At 40.8% G+C, this 15342-nt stretch overlaps 1 protein-coding gene across 11 annotated transcripts in view; it reads right to left on the bottom strand.

The window, feature by feature from the left end:
• The window catches only part of B3galnt1 (beta-1,3-N-acetylgalactosaminyltransferase 1 (globoside blood group)), a 47915-nt gene that overhangs the window by 10338 nt on the left and 22235 nt on the right, over window positions 1-15342 (bottom strand). For 7 of the 11 annotated variants that reach the window (XM_035451667.1, XM_035451671.1, XM_035451673.1 and 4 more), the window contains one exon: window positions 1067-1132. The exons of 3 other annotated variants lie outside the window; for them this stretch is intronic. The gene's annotated coding sequence lies outside the window, so the exon portion shown is untranslated. Of the gene's footprint in view, window positions 1-1066; window positions 1133-5450; window positions 5470-15342 lie in introns of those variants that run through there. One more of the 11 variants, XM_035451670.1, reaches the window with a different exon arrangement.

The raw sequence follows: 15342 nt of genomic DNA, 5'->3' as shown, positions 1-15342 counted from the left end.
CTGACCCTCATACACATACATACCAACCCCAGGCTCCCCCAAACACTCACATAAACAAGTATACATATGCAAAGTAAAATTAAAATACCAAGTTAAAAGGACACAGTGGTGGGCTGGGGAGATGAGTCAGTTGGTAAAATGCTTGCCATGCAAGTATGAAGACCCAAGTTTAGATTTTCATCACTCACATAAATGGCAGGCATGGTGTCACATGTTTGTAACCTCACTGGGGTGGGGGATGGCTATGTAGAGACAAGTAGATTCCTTGAGCTTCGTAGCTACCCAATCTGACCAAATTGGTGAGCACCAGGTTCAGTGAGAGAGCCTGTCTCAAAAACCATGGAGAGAAACTGAGGGAACATCCTGGTGTTGACCTTTGGTCTTCACACATCTACACACACACACACACACACACACACACACACATACCTGTTTGCCTTCCTACCTGTAAAATACATCATAAATTAAAAACTCTATACACTTTGTTCAGTAGGAATAAGAATAAGTATAGCATTTTGCTAAAAATATATGTAAGAATATGAATAAATACACACACACACACACACACACACACACACACACACACACACAAGGGGCAAGATGGCATAATGATTTAAAGCACTTTTGCAGAGAATACAGGTTTGGTTCCCACCACCACCACATGGCTCAAAACCATTTGCAACTCCAGTTTCAAAGGATCTTATGTCCTCTTCTGGTCTCTGTGGAGAATGCACATATGTGGTACACTTTCATACTTGCAAGCAAACACTTATGCACCTAAGATAAAAAAAAAATCTAAATAAAATATTTAAAATACAAATAAAAAATTTTAAAGAAATTTAAAAAGAATAGATATAAACCTTCAGCATAACCAGTAGAAGAAGAGATATGGAACATGCACCTTTTAAGTTGAATGACAGAGAAAACAAACAAGCAAAGTAAGCCACCTATTAGTGGGAAGATGAAAAAACAGGGGGAAACCAGAGAAAATGTATGGCAAATAGAAAACACAAAAACCAGCTGCTATAAACGCAAACATACATCAATATATGTGGCAATAGCTCACCTTAATCACAGGGCTTTCACGGCTTGGCCTAAAGTTCTGCCATATGCCACTTACAAGGCTCACAACCTAAAACAAAGTACAAAGTGTTTCAAATTTAAGAAACAGGAAAGTATGCCAATCAATAAACTAGGACTATAGACCACAGCTAACCATTTGCATCATGTATTCTAAGTGAGTAGCATTTATAAGAAAATTTGTTGCTAACAAAATATCTATTTGAAATATCTCTTTACGGCCACTGTGTTGTGTGTGCGTACATATGTGGGTGTGATTGTGTGCGCATATGTAAGTGTGTGAAGGCCAGAGATCAACAAAAGCACCCTTAAAAAAAACCCATAATTTAATGATCATAAAGCTACATCACACACATGCAAAAAAAAAAAAAAAAAGGGCATAAATGTGGGGAGCCACACTGACCCAAGACTCCCTCGGAGCCCCTGATGAAAGGACAAAAAGGAGCTCAGATTTGTGTCTTTGTCCAGGAGCAGGCTTGGCAAAGCTGGTCTCCGGCTGGAGCCAGTGCCTCGAAGGAGTCCAGGTTGCAGCTTTTGGAGACCCAGCTCTCTCCCCTAGGCAGTGGTTATCAGTCCTTGGGCAACTGTCTGAGGTATTCCATGTTCTCTCTGCTGACACTAATTTAGCTCTCTGCTGATCTTGCCATTTTTTTCTCCCACAGATAGTATATATAATATACTATCTTAATAAGCCTGCTTGGGCCAGGTGTGGTGGCACCTTCCTTTAATCCCAACACTCAGGAGGCAGAGGCAGGTGGATCTCTGAGTTTGAGGCCAGCCTGGTCTACAGAGCAAGTACCAGGACAGCCAGAGATACACAGAGAAACCCTGTCTCGAAGAAAAAAAAAAGAAAAAGAAAAAAAAGAAAAAACTTGGAGGAGGGGAGGGAGAAGGGAACTGGGATTTTCATGTAATTCAAATGTGTTTGTAACTCAAATAAAACAATAAATAAATAAATAAATAAATAAATAAAGCAAGCAAGCAAGCAAGCAAGCAAGCAAAAACTTGTTTGGCGTATGTCATCAGCTTCTGCAAGACCCCCCTGGTCCCAGCTATTGCCTTTGTCATCTTTATTTCTCATTTTCTCTAGCTCTCATCCCTGCTCCTCCTACTCAACACCTCACTGTTCAGGATTCTTATTCCTGCTGGTTTTGAGACATTACAGTATAGGAAGCAACGTCTGAAACATCTGTTTACAAATCCAATCACACATCATCCACCCTCCCAAGTGCTGGACTAACAAGTGGATATTGCCAATCTGGGCTTCGAGAATTTTCTGGAATCTCCCTACGTGCTATGATGTGAAAGTTTGTCCCCACCAAAACCCATGTTAGAGCTTGGTCCCCAATGCAAGTTTAAGGGGTTATAAGAGGAAGGGGGCTTGATCCTCACAGAGGAATCAATATAGTTCCTAATGAAATGAATTGGTCATCTCAAGTTAGCTGTTACAAAGTGGATTTCTCAGCTCCCCTCAGCCCCTCTTCCACACATGCTACCAGACACATCCCATTTCCTTCCACTTTGTGTGAAACAGCATAGAGACCCTCTTGAGAGGTCAACTCACACTGGCACCACGCTTTCTGGCTTCTAGACCCAAGAGCTAAACCCATCTGTTTCCTAAACATAACCTAGCCACAGGCAACAGCCAAAGATTCTGAGAGATATATCCAGCAATGAAAAGTAAGGATGAGTGTTGCAGATCAGACAATCTTTTTTTATCTTAAAATTATATTTGTTTGTTTTATTTGTACATCCATGGTTGGAAACTTGGTAGAGAAGTGGATCTTGGGGATAAAGCTCAAGCCATCAGGCTTAGGGACAAATGGTTACCCACTGAGCTACCTCACTGGCCCAGTAATCTTTTATGTTTTTAGGCTTTCATACATAAATACTGCATTTACATCATTTTCAAGTCTTCCCCCTCTGCTCCTCCCTTGTCCTCCTCATTCACTCTCCAATTGACCTCTTTTTATTATTTATGTGTACACACACACACACAACATACATACATACACACACACACACACACACACACACACACACACACACACACACACACACACACACACGTATACGTGTCAGTTTATCCTGGTAAGTCCATTTTAGTGTTGCTTCTATATATATGTATTTAGGTCTAACCACTTATGATTTAGATAGGCTGTCGGGTAGCTTGTCCTTGGAGAAGTCTGCTTCTCTTAGCAGAAATTAATTGCTCTTCACATAGGGGTGGACCCTTGAGAGATTTCCCATATCTCTGTTGGCATGTCAGCTGGTGTTGGCATTATGTAGGTCATGTTTAGGAGATTTCTGGGATTTCATGGTACAGCTTCCCTGTCATGTATAGAAGACACTGTCTTGTTGTCCTCTGCCTCTCACAATCTTCCCTCTTCTTCTTTTGCAATGATCTGACCCTTAGGTATAAAGGTCGCATTGCAGATATATCAATTATTCTGGTCTGATTAAAAAAAATAGCACCTTTTTCCCCAATAAAAATGAGAATACAGTCAGCCTTCTGCATCTACAAATTCAAACAAGTACTTAAAGAAAAGAAAATGCTGAGTGTAGCAGCAAGTGCCTGAAAGTTAGTATTTGCAAGGTAGAAACAGAAGGATTGAGAGTTTAAAACAATCCTCAGCTATGGCCAGCCTGGACTATGGGGTGAAACCCAGTCTAAACAATTCTTCCCTTGCTGTGAAGAGACACCAAGACCACAGAAACTTTCTAAAGAAAAAACATTTAATTGGGTGGCTTACAGTTCAGAGGTTCAGTCCATTATCATCATGATGAGACATGGTGGCATGCAGGCAGACATGGTGCTAGAGAGGTACCTGAAAGTTCTGTATCTTATGCAGGCAACAGGAAGTGAACTGAGACAATGGGCAGTATCTTGAGCATATATTAGACCTTAAAGCTTGCCTTTACAGTGACACATTTCCTCCAACAAGGCAACACTTACTCCAACAGAGCCACACCTCCCAATAGTGCTACTTCTTTTGGAGGCCATTTTCTTTCAAATCACCACACCTTGAAAACAAACAAAACAAAAAACTACCACTATCTCTAAAGGAAGATATGTCTGAACTTCTGTATAATACATGCACAGTCTTATTTTCGTCATTATTCCCTAAGAAATATTGAGAATCAGCTATATATCCAAATTTTAAAAGAGTGCATTAGGTTTTGTAATTTAGAGGGTACACAGACAACAGGCAAATGTTACTCCATTGTACCTAAGGGATTTTAGCGTAAGAGCACCTTGGAATCCACGGGAGTCCTGGAATCATCCCCTATCTGTGTTAAATAGAACCTGCACTTGTTTTTAAGACTGTATCAAGCATTTATTTAAGGAAAACCAAACAAACAAAAAAATTATACTAGTTTACAAACTGTGCTGGCTAGTTTTATGTCAACTTGACCCTGAGCTGGAGTCATCTGAGAGGAAATTGACAATTTGCCTGCATGAGACCAGTGTAGGCAAGCGTGTAGGACAATTTCTTTATTAGTGATTGATGCAGGAGGACCCAGGCCACTGTGGGTGTTACCACCCCTGGCATGGTGGTCCAGGATGCTAAAAGAAAGCAGGCTGAGCAAGTCATGGAGAACAAGCCACTAAAAAGCACTCCTCCGTGGCTTCTGTAACAAATAAACAGAAACTTTCCTCCCCAAGTCACTTTTGGTCATGGTGTTTCATCATAGCAATAGTAGTACTAAGATACATATGCCACTTGGCAATCCTAAAATACCCAATACAGGCTACTTTCTTTACCCACAACATTAATTCCTATGTTATTAACTCCAAGTATAACTTGAAAAACACCTTTTAAAAAAATCTGTTTAGGGCTGGTGATATGGCTCAGCAGTAGAAACCTTGCCTAGCGTGTGTAATTGCTGGCTCAACTTCCAGTAAAACACACACACACACACACACACACACACACACACACACACACTTGGAAACTCAAAATCCTTACAAATACAACCCATAAACTTAGAGAGTCTCAATCATATTGTAAACTATTTTTTATTTTATTTACATTAGAATCAATCCTATTTTATGTATTAATCCCAGTTCCCTCTTCCTCCCATCCTCCCATGCCTCCACTGCCTCCCCCCATCCCATCACCCATCCATTCTCTGTCAAGTCATTTGGGGCAGGACCTAGCCCCTCCCTGTGTTTCTAGGCTTAGAGAGTATTCCTCCATGAGAAATGGGCTCCCAAAATTCATTCGTGCAGTAGGGATACATCCTCGTTTCACTGCCAGATGCCCCATAGACTGCCCAGTGCTCCTAGCTGACACCCATGTTCAGGGGGCCTGGTTTGGTCCTATGTTGGCTCCCCAGCTGGCAGACTGGGGTCCATGAGTTCCTACTTGCTCAGGTCAGCTGTTTCTGTGGGTTTTTCCAGCGTGGTCTTGACCCCTTTGCTCTCACTCCTCCCTCTCTGAAACTGGATTCCAGGAGTTTGGCTCAGTGCTTAGCTGTGGATCTCTGCTTCTGTTTCCATCAGCTACTGGATGAAGGCTCTAGGATGGCATTTAAGGTAGTCATCAGTCTCATTATAGGGAAAGGGCATTTAAGGTAGCCTCTCCACTATTGTTCAGGTTCCTAGTTGGGGTCATCCTTGTGGATCTCTGTAATTCCCTACTGCCAGATTTCTCTTTAAACCTATCACTATAGGCTCCCTCTATTGATGTGTCTTTTTTCTTGTTCTCCTCTATTCCTCTCCCCATTCAATCTTCCTGATCCCCCATGCTCTCCTCCCCCGCCTTCCTCCCTTCATCCTCCCTGCTCCCATAAATTATTTTTTAAACTATAACTAAACATCACCAATGTAGTACATTTCAACAACTTAGTGGTTCACCAACTCTTAATTCGAAAATTATTTCCTGGTGTGGAGGCAGCCAGTGTTTTGTTTTTGTTTTTTTCTGCTTTAAAGAAAGATGTATAATTTAAGAGAAACAAATAACTGTAGTTGACAAAGAAATGGTCTAATTTATAGAAAAACTAAAGTTAGAAATGAATTTGAAATGGCAGAATTATACAACGATCATTTTGCAACATCTCACAAAATTGATTCCTGTGCTAGTATTAAGCAGCATTTGTTCAGATGAAAGGCTTGTTGAGGGAGTGGACATATGGTGCTAAAGAATACCACAAAATTTTCTTTTTGTTAAAGTACCGAAATAATAGAAAGCTTAGGTTGGGCCATGAGGGTGCAGATGTCACCACCCTAACTTGACCACCTATGGTAACATTGTAAGTGACAGGAAAGCACCTGTCTCCTATGAGACAAGGAGTGCTCAATGTTATTTCTGATGCATCCTAGCCAAAACTATCTAACAGTAATCTAACCAAATGTTACAAGAACTCAGGTGACAGAACAAGCTAACGAACACCACTTGGAAGTAATCACACAAATGGTCAATCTATGAAGCAAGCAGCATGGTCTTCTCAGCCATGAAAGAACAGGTAGAGAATAGGGACACAGAACTTGGAGGTGTGATTCCAGTTTGGGTCCTAGAGAAATCTGAAGACAATCTAGGGAAGAGGTTATCATGGAAATGTCCTTCGACAATGTAGTAACAGCCATGTGATGGGATACTACTCAACTGTAAAGTGAAGCATTGCTACAAACATTAGCTGTAAGAGTTCTTGACATGCATGAAATCCAAAAATGTCAATTAAAAGAAACTAAGGACCACATACTGTATGACTGCAATTGCATCAACTATCCAGGAAGGGGAAATTCTATAGCAGTAGGGTAAGTAACTACTGTACTTTGGGTTTCTAATTGCTTAAACAAAACACTATTACCAAAAGAGCAAGTTGAAGTGGAAAGGGTTTATTCAGGTTACACTTCCACAGCACTGTTCATCATTAAAAGAAGTCAGGACACGAACTCAAACAGACCAGGATCCTGGAGGCAGGAGTTCATGCAGAGGCCATGGAGGGGTGTGGCTTGCTAGCTTACTGCCCCTGGCTTGCTCAGCTTGTTTTCTTATAAAACCCAAGACCACCAGCCTGGGGATAGAAATACTAATAAAGGGTGGGTCATCCCCTATCAATCACTAATTAAGAAAATGCCCTACAGCCTGATCTTATGGAGGAATTTTCTCAATTGAGGTTCTCTCCTTTCAGATGACTCTAGTTTGTGTCAAGTTGACATAGACAAGTCAGCACAGTAGCAGTGGGTAAGGGGTCAGAGACTAACATGAAAGGAGTCTGAGGGAAGGGAGGAATGATGACAGTGTTTCAGAATTTGGTAGTGGAGATGGTTACACACGGTTAAACTTAGCAAATCACTGCATTGTATACCCAAAAAAACTTATGACTGTATAAATTACCAAGGAAATACCAATAAGGCTGTTAAAATCTTGTTTCCTGTTTTTTAAAAGCCATACATTGATGTACTTAGGAGTGCCAAGATACCTGTGTTTATTTTTAAGTAGTTCATAATAGCAAATATACCCTATGTATACTGGTATGAAAACACTTCTAGACAATATGAAGAAAAGAAATTAGGGGTGTGCCCAGGCGGTGGTGGCACATGCCTTTAATCTCAGCACTTGGGAGGCAGAGGCAGGTAGATCTCTGTGAGTTCGAAGCCAGCCTGGTCTCCAGAGCGAGTGCCAGGATAGCCTCCAAAGCTACACAGAGAAACCCTGTCTCAAAAAACCAAAAAAAAAAAAAAAACCAAAAAAAAATAAAAAAAGGAAGGAAGGAAGGAAGGAAGGAAGGAAGGAAGGAAGGAAGGAAAGAATTAGGGGATGTAATAAACAATACTAACATTTCTGCATTTATTTCTCCTGCATTCGTGTTTGTGTGCACTAACACAAGTGTACACAAGTATACGTGGAAGTCAGAGGACAACATGTGGGGTTTGGTTCTCTCCTTCTACCATGTGGGTCTGGTTTGTCAGGCTTGGTGGTGAGGGCTCATATCTGCTGAGCCATCTCACTGACCTTATCATACTAACTTTTGTAGTAGAAATAAAGAGAAAATTTTAAATATATTTATATGTGTATGGTGGTTTAAATGAAAATGGCCCACTGTTTAATTAGGCCCACTGTTTAATTAGGGCCACTTTATGAACATGGGTAGGGTGCTATTTACTGGAATGTGGGCATCTTAGCCAGTGACTATACCACTGAAGAAAAGAACCCCTGTAACTGCTCCCCTTCCTGCAGTAATATTAACTGCCAAAAGCTCTTCCTGGAAGGGTGGGGCTTCCAGATGGAATGTTCAAGGGCGTGATTGCAGGCATATAGCATGTGTTCCCTTATACCTAGCCGTCAGCTCTTTCAACCTTCCTGCCCTCTTCCAGGATGCATGCCAGTGTCTCAATCACCATCCTCACAGAGGAAATGAGCATCTCAGTTACTGAGCCCAAAATATTCACCCTCTCCCACTTTCTGCTCACTCCCAGCTGCAGCTGCCTCCAATCCACAGATGTAGCAGTCTTAGAAGTGCCTGGGACAAAAACATCTGGAAGTGATTCAAACAAACTGAAACTACTTTTGTTCAATCTTCTCTGAGATTTCAGCATACATTCTCTAAGGACATAATATTCAGTGTTTATCAAAGTATTTAAACAAAGAATCTATTTTGGCTTTCAGCGTCTCTAGCAGAGAGGAAACCAGAGAAATCTGGTCCTGGGAGACCTTCATAGGCATTCCATTGAAATGGTTTCTATTAATTATTTTAAATAATAATATTAATTATATTAATTATTCAAACTTTAATAGTTTGAAGTAAATGCAAATTAGTTCAATTATTTTGATGTGATTCAATAAAGTTGAACATTTATTTTGCGTGTGACACAGCAAGTCCATTCTATAGAACACTTGTATTAATGTATGTGTACAAAACAGCACCAAGAAATGTGCAAATGGGGTCCAAATCTTCACGATTGAAGAATCCTCTCCCAAAACAAACAAAAAGGCTCATAACAGCACTCTGTTTAGGCCAACTCCAACAAAGGAACCACCCAAACACCCTCTTGCAGTTGAGGAGATAAACACCAACAGCATTGTTACTCACAAGGAACCAACTGCTACCCAGTGTGCTGTCCTGGAGACAAAAAAGAGCAGACACTGTGGTTCCCATCCACACAAGGCAGAAAAGCAGGCAAACTGTAGTGCTAGAACACAGACTGCTAGTACTCCAGAGGAAGAAACACACATGAGAGGGCTACGGGCACGCTCTAGTATCCTGGTCATGCTCCGGTTTTTCATCTATGTGGAGCTACAAGAGTGTCCTGTCTGTTATTTCATCTTAGAACCGTGTCCTTTTTTGTAAGTCACCTTTGGGAACCTAGCAGATCATTCTACCTAGGTGTCACTGCTACAGTCATTCTACCCAGACCAACTAACTCAGGTCCCAGCTGCAATGACAGGAACACCAACATGTTCCAAGGCAGCAGTTCACATCATGAGAGCCTCAAGAACGGATACACTTACTCCCAGCTCCACAGTGAGGAAATGTGCTGCAGTGTTTCCCACCCAGTTCCGCAGCCGCCATGCCCCAAAGAAGCACACAAGATTTATATTAATTATAATACTGTTGGCCATTAGTTAGGGCTTCTTATTGGCTAGTTCTGTCTTAATTATTAACCCATTTCTATTAATCTTAGTATTTCCACATGGTCTTATCTTACCGGAGAATGGTTCAGGGACTTGTTACTCCTCTGGCATCCTACATACGGACTCTCTCTACCTACACCTCCCAGAATCCTCCTCATCTCCTAGACCCGCCTATCTTGCTGCCCTATTGGCTAGTGTTTTATTCATCAACCAATAAGAGGAACATATGTAGAAGAACATTCCCCATCATCTCTTTTCTGTCTAAATAAAAAAAAGGGTTATATATAACAAAACAGCTACTAAGCAAGAACTATAATTGCAATATTTGTCCATAAACATTTAGCAAATTTAAAGAAAATATTCTATCATCTATCCTATCTTTGTGAGTCTAAAGTCTTATATGTAACTTACTTTTTATCATAACTAATGAAACCATAACTATCTGTCTTTACTGTATATCTTTATCTTTTTCTGGCCATGAGTCTTAATCTGACTCCCTGAAGCAGTGTCCCAGGTGATTCAGCATCTAAATCAGCTGAGATGATGTAGCTTTGCAGACTACTACAACAAAGATTTGGCCATGTTTCTGTTTTCTCATGATCCTCATGACAGAGTCCACAAACAGCAGGAAGTAGTTTGGAGAGAACCATGCCCAGAATCCCAAAAATTGTTTATAAATATTCATTTAAATGGGGTTGGCTATAAATGGTTAAGGATCACAACGAATCTCTAAAGGAAAAAAAGGGGGGGTTATGCAATAGAAATGAATACTATGTATTGGAATGGATTTTTATTTATTGATACAAATTTAAGGTCAATTTTGTTATATGTATATTTCTCCTCTTGTTTATGTATTGTGTTTGTATAGCTCATTTAAAAATGTATAATTAAGTACAGATTATAGTTACCTACCGAGTAGTCAAAACTTATAGTTACGTTAGTTAGGTTTTCTAGATATATAGAGATATATTTCAATTGGATAGGCATTCTTCAAACCTTTCAAAGACCTACAGAACATGGCATTTAAATGTTTTAATATTAGTACTCTGTTGACATGTGACACAATTGCTCCTGACAGCACCAAGCTATTTCCGAGTATATGTTGGGCAATGATGACACTCCTTCTGCAGTCTATTCTATCCTTGGCTACTGGGCTCTTGGACAAAGAACTGCCCCCACCTTGACTGATGACTTTGGACATACTGCCCTACTGTGCTTGCAGGAGACAAACTTAGAGACCGCTGATCCCTGCCAAGTCAGGGAAAGATAGTCTTTCAACTTCCCTGCTTCTGTGTTGGTCAGTCAGATACTCTCGACCTTAGCCAAAGCTGGTTGCCTCTACGCTGCTGTGAGACTTTGGGTGACTGTCCAGGTAGTCTGCTGTTTCTGTCTTTGCTGGCACCTGTTGGAAGTCGCTTCCCTGCACTTCCTGCCTACCTTAGTATTGTTATCTTCCTTCTCAGGTCTTTGATGAAATTGAAGATTAGACCGTCACAGTTATTTTCCTCTCTTCTTAGAAGATAGAAATTATTATTAGATAGAAATATTAGGTACAAGACTTAAACTTTCCAATGTAGGACAACTTCGTAATCTCTGCTATACCTTTACCCTGGGACCGGACATGTAATTCTTGTCAATTGTTCTTTGTTGCATCACTGGCAGTAGGTCTTAATTATGTATGTTTTTACCTTTCCTTCTCCTAGAGCATAGTTGATATTTGCTATCATTGTATTTTGTATCAATCCTAAACCTTTTTCTTTAGACCAAAAGGGGAATTGTAGTGGTAGATCTGCCTCCACATCTATAGCACGAGCCATGCCTTTTGGGCGTGGTCACAGGTTGACCATTAAAAGGGAAAGGTTTGGGGTCAGAAGCCCCTTTAGGTAGCAGAGAGTATCTGGGAACAGTGTCTGTGTCCTTGGAGCAGGAACTCCAAGGCAGTTATTTCTTGTTTTCCGTGTAAGTTATTTAGTAATAAACTCCACTTCAATTATAATGGTCTGGTGAATCCTAATATCCACACCTTCAGAAATGGGACTCAAGGAGAGCCACAGGCTCATATGTGGTAGGAAAAAAACTCAAATAGGACTCTGCCTGATCACTGTTTCCTACCTTACAGAGGCTCTTGTGGCTAGAGCAACTGTGGGATATGGTTTTACATTTCTTAAAATAAGCAAGCCATGGCGCACACAATAAGCAACCTTACCACCTTTACACATAGAGACTGAAGGTTTCCTCTCTACCTGAAATGGTTTATTAAAAATAACTATTCATTTGCAGAGATATTGTTTATTTCAAACATACTGAGCCCTGCCAGGCTGACAGAGAGGAACACAGGGAAGGGAATGAGCAACTAAACAATAGTACAGGCTTTTGTGGGGAGAAAAACCTCCTGTAAGAAATCAGGGTTCACCATCTGTTTACACGCTGGAGTAATTATAGGCTAGAGAAGGTCAGGGCAATTGAAAGATTTCTCTTCAGGGCTCATGTTTGGCCACTTCCAGAGACAGCCAGTAAGTCAGTTAATGAATAGTAGGTGATAATCATCTCTTGTGGCCCATAGGGTAGACAGGACAGGAATCAAGTAAAACAAGTGACTTTGGTTCGGCAAACCAAATTACTTTAGTTTTGGTCATTGTCATAGTTCAATCAAAATGGAGGTTTACAAAATGACATGACATTCTTTCCTTTTGTTTCTATTAGACATGTGAAAAAGAAAGTATAGCTGTCATTTTTGTAATTACCTTTCACAGGACAAGGGCAGTATTCTAACCAGGAAGACTTGGGGCAGTCTTTGGTACCAGAAATTTTAGAGGAAGATGCAGTGAGAGTGGTGTCCTTTCTCATGGCCTTCAAGCCAGCTACCTAACATTTTTCCTTCAAAACTTGAGACTCTAACATCATTTAGCAGATGGACATAAGGCCACTGTGGCCATCTCCAACTGACATGAGAGTATAGAAGGAGTCAAGGTATCTACTCTTGCAGAGAGGATCAACACTGGGATGTTGGAATGGTCTTAGTCTGATTTTGTATAAAAAGAGAGACACTGGCAGAATTATCAGGAATATACAAAGAGTAAGTCGTGTGTGTGTGTGTGTGTGTGTGTGTGTGTGTGTGTGTGTGTGTGTAATATACAAATATTTTTAAAATATTCTGTTTACAGTTAGGAAAAGTGTCTGATTACACCTGGAGAGGATATATTATCATATCTGGCATGTGGTGGGCCATTCTCAGGGTTATTTACTATGGAGGTCTTTAATGCATGGATCACTGTCTATATTAAGTATATATTTCACACACATGTATACATAATCAATTATTTTCATCTTCGGCTTATACTTTCCCATTAGGTATTTAAAGTAACTATTTTCCCATTTTCCTTCTTTCTTTTTGTTTTTAACTGTTAAAACCAGTTGGATATCTGATCTCCAGGGGTCACTTGGGCTTGAAAGGAGCACCTGGCTCTTTCAGCCTTTTTTTTGAAAACCAGTTTTATCATCTGCTAGGGATGTGCTGAGGCCCTGCTGACCAAGGCTTTCCTTGGAGGCCACAAGGGCATTTGCTGTGTTGATTCTCCTCTTTTCAGAATGTTCACCACTTAGAACACAAATTCCAGAGTCTCCCTGGCCTCTCTAACAACAGGAAAGGTAACTTGTCAGAGCTGCTGGATCCTTTGAGAGATGTTCCAAAGTCTTCTAGAACCTAGCTAACCTTGAAAGGCAATGGTCATGTAGTCTGCTGTCCATGTAGGTGCCAGGTCCAAATATGGCTACTGAGGACCCAGGTCAATTATGCCAGTTTAACTTTTATGTAACATTTAAATAAAGTTCAAACAAACCCAAGCATTTTAAAATAATCTTGATTAGACATACATTTGTGTTCTTTTAAGCCTAGTCTTTATAAATGCTACCTAGAGTAGATCAGTATCTTATGAGAGCTCTATTTACACATCTAACTGAACTTTGGCTTTAAAATTTAATAACCTTTAATCATCATACATATATCATCTCTAAGTCTCATCTCTTATATATCTTATGTAATTTATTCCTTTCATGACTTACCTAGCTTCCCATCGTAACTTAGAACAAAGTGTAATCATACAGAAATCATTTTTTATTAAAAATATTTTTATTCTTACACCCCTTTTAAGACAATGTTGAGTTCAGTGAAGTCAGACTAGACCCAAGACCTTGAACAAAAATACAGAAAAGGTGGGGCAAAGAGTATTTTGCTTGGAGTGGAGAAAAGCAAGCCAGGATGTCAAGCACAAAGAACAGGTGTTATGACCCAGGGAACCAGGGTCTCCAGTCTCCCATGGGGTACAGCAATCCTCATGGGCTGCGGCAGCCAACTTCCCAGGGGCAGTGGTCTTTCCAGCACCCAAGAACACCTTAATGTCAGGGCTCAGTTTTCCCTATCTCAGCTCTGGGTCCCTGGGACCTTTTGTGGGCCCACCAAGTCCTGATGTGTATAAACACAATACCTAAACAAGAGGAGAAACATACGTATAGGGACATTTATTTAAAACAACTGCCTACAGAACCAAAAGAATTTTCCATGGAGGTCAGGTAGCACCTCATCTTTGTTTGGTTCCAAGAAACACACTGACTGTTGACTGTGTCATATTAACACATGACTTCATCACAATAAAGATACCCAGAAAGCATTATGTGAGTGTGTATTTTTTTTTAAGTGCACTAGGGTTATCAGGAGACAAACAGATACGGAACAGAAAAACGTGACCTGAGGCATGCAGTCTGGAAGTTTCCCAAGCAGGCACAGAAGTGCATTCACAGAGCCAAGTTGTAGGCAGAAAGAAGCAAATGAATACATAATCTCTCCCCAAAGAAGGTGAGTTCATATCTTCCCACAAGGGAGAAGAAAATCCGCTGTCACTGGAAACACCAAAATATCTCACCTGTATCTCTATCATTCCTCAGCTTTCAGGTCCTTGGTTTTACAAGCCTCTCATGTGCTAGAAGTCCATGAAAGAACCATGAGGGTTGAAGAAGTGTGCCCAGGGTCTCTGGTCTTTCTGCTGTCTTTATTATAAGAGTATTTTGTTCAAATGGTATTACAAATGAGAATTATTTTGTTATTTGATCTCACCCGCCAAATAGATAAGACTGTGAACAAGTCATCCAAGCACAGAATCCATGGAGAGCAAGACTGCGTGCTCAGTGGGGAGAGAAGGACACGGGAAAGAGATCAGACAGGCATCTTTGTGAGCATCTTTGTGAGCCTGGTCACACTTTCGTAAATGGCGGCCTCAGAGGTTACAACTGATCCTAGAGTCTGATCCTAGAGTCTTAAGAAATCAGTGAGCGGGGCAATGGGCTCAGATCTAAGCACATCAAAGAACCCCCGACTCAATGCCAAGAATTTGACACAGTCAACAGGGGTCCTGGAGAAGTGAGAGGCTTAGAGAAGGAATGGAATGAGATGCAGAAGTTACAGCAAGAACATGAGCCCAGAAAGGAGGGACCAGCACCCCAAGGAGGAAGCCAAAGAGGCCAGTAAGGAAGGGCCGTTAGGACTCCAACAGTGTGGCAATGCCAAGAGTGTCCCCGGAAATCTAACAACTAGAGCCAAGGTCAAAGTGGCCACCAGAACTTCCACAGTAGGGCAAAGCATGAGTGGCCACCAAGAACCTAACAGAATGTAGGGAAAATGACAGTG

This window comes from Cricetulus griseus, assembly GCF_003668045.3.
Source record: "Cricetulus griseus strain 17A/GY chromosome 1 unlocalized genomic scaffold, alternate assembly CriGri-PICRH-1.0 chr1_0, whole genome shotgun sequence".
Taxonomy (NCBI): domain Eukaryota; kingdom Metazoa; phylum Chordata; class Mammalia; order Rodentia; family Cricetidae; genus Cricetulus; species Cricetulus griseus.
Note: the sequence above shows the minus strand (reverse complement) of the source record. Positions and strands in the feature narration are given on the sequence as shown.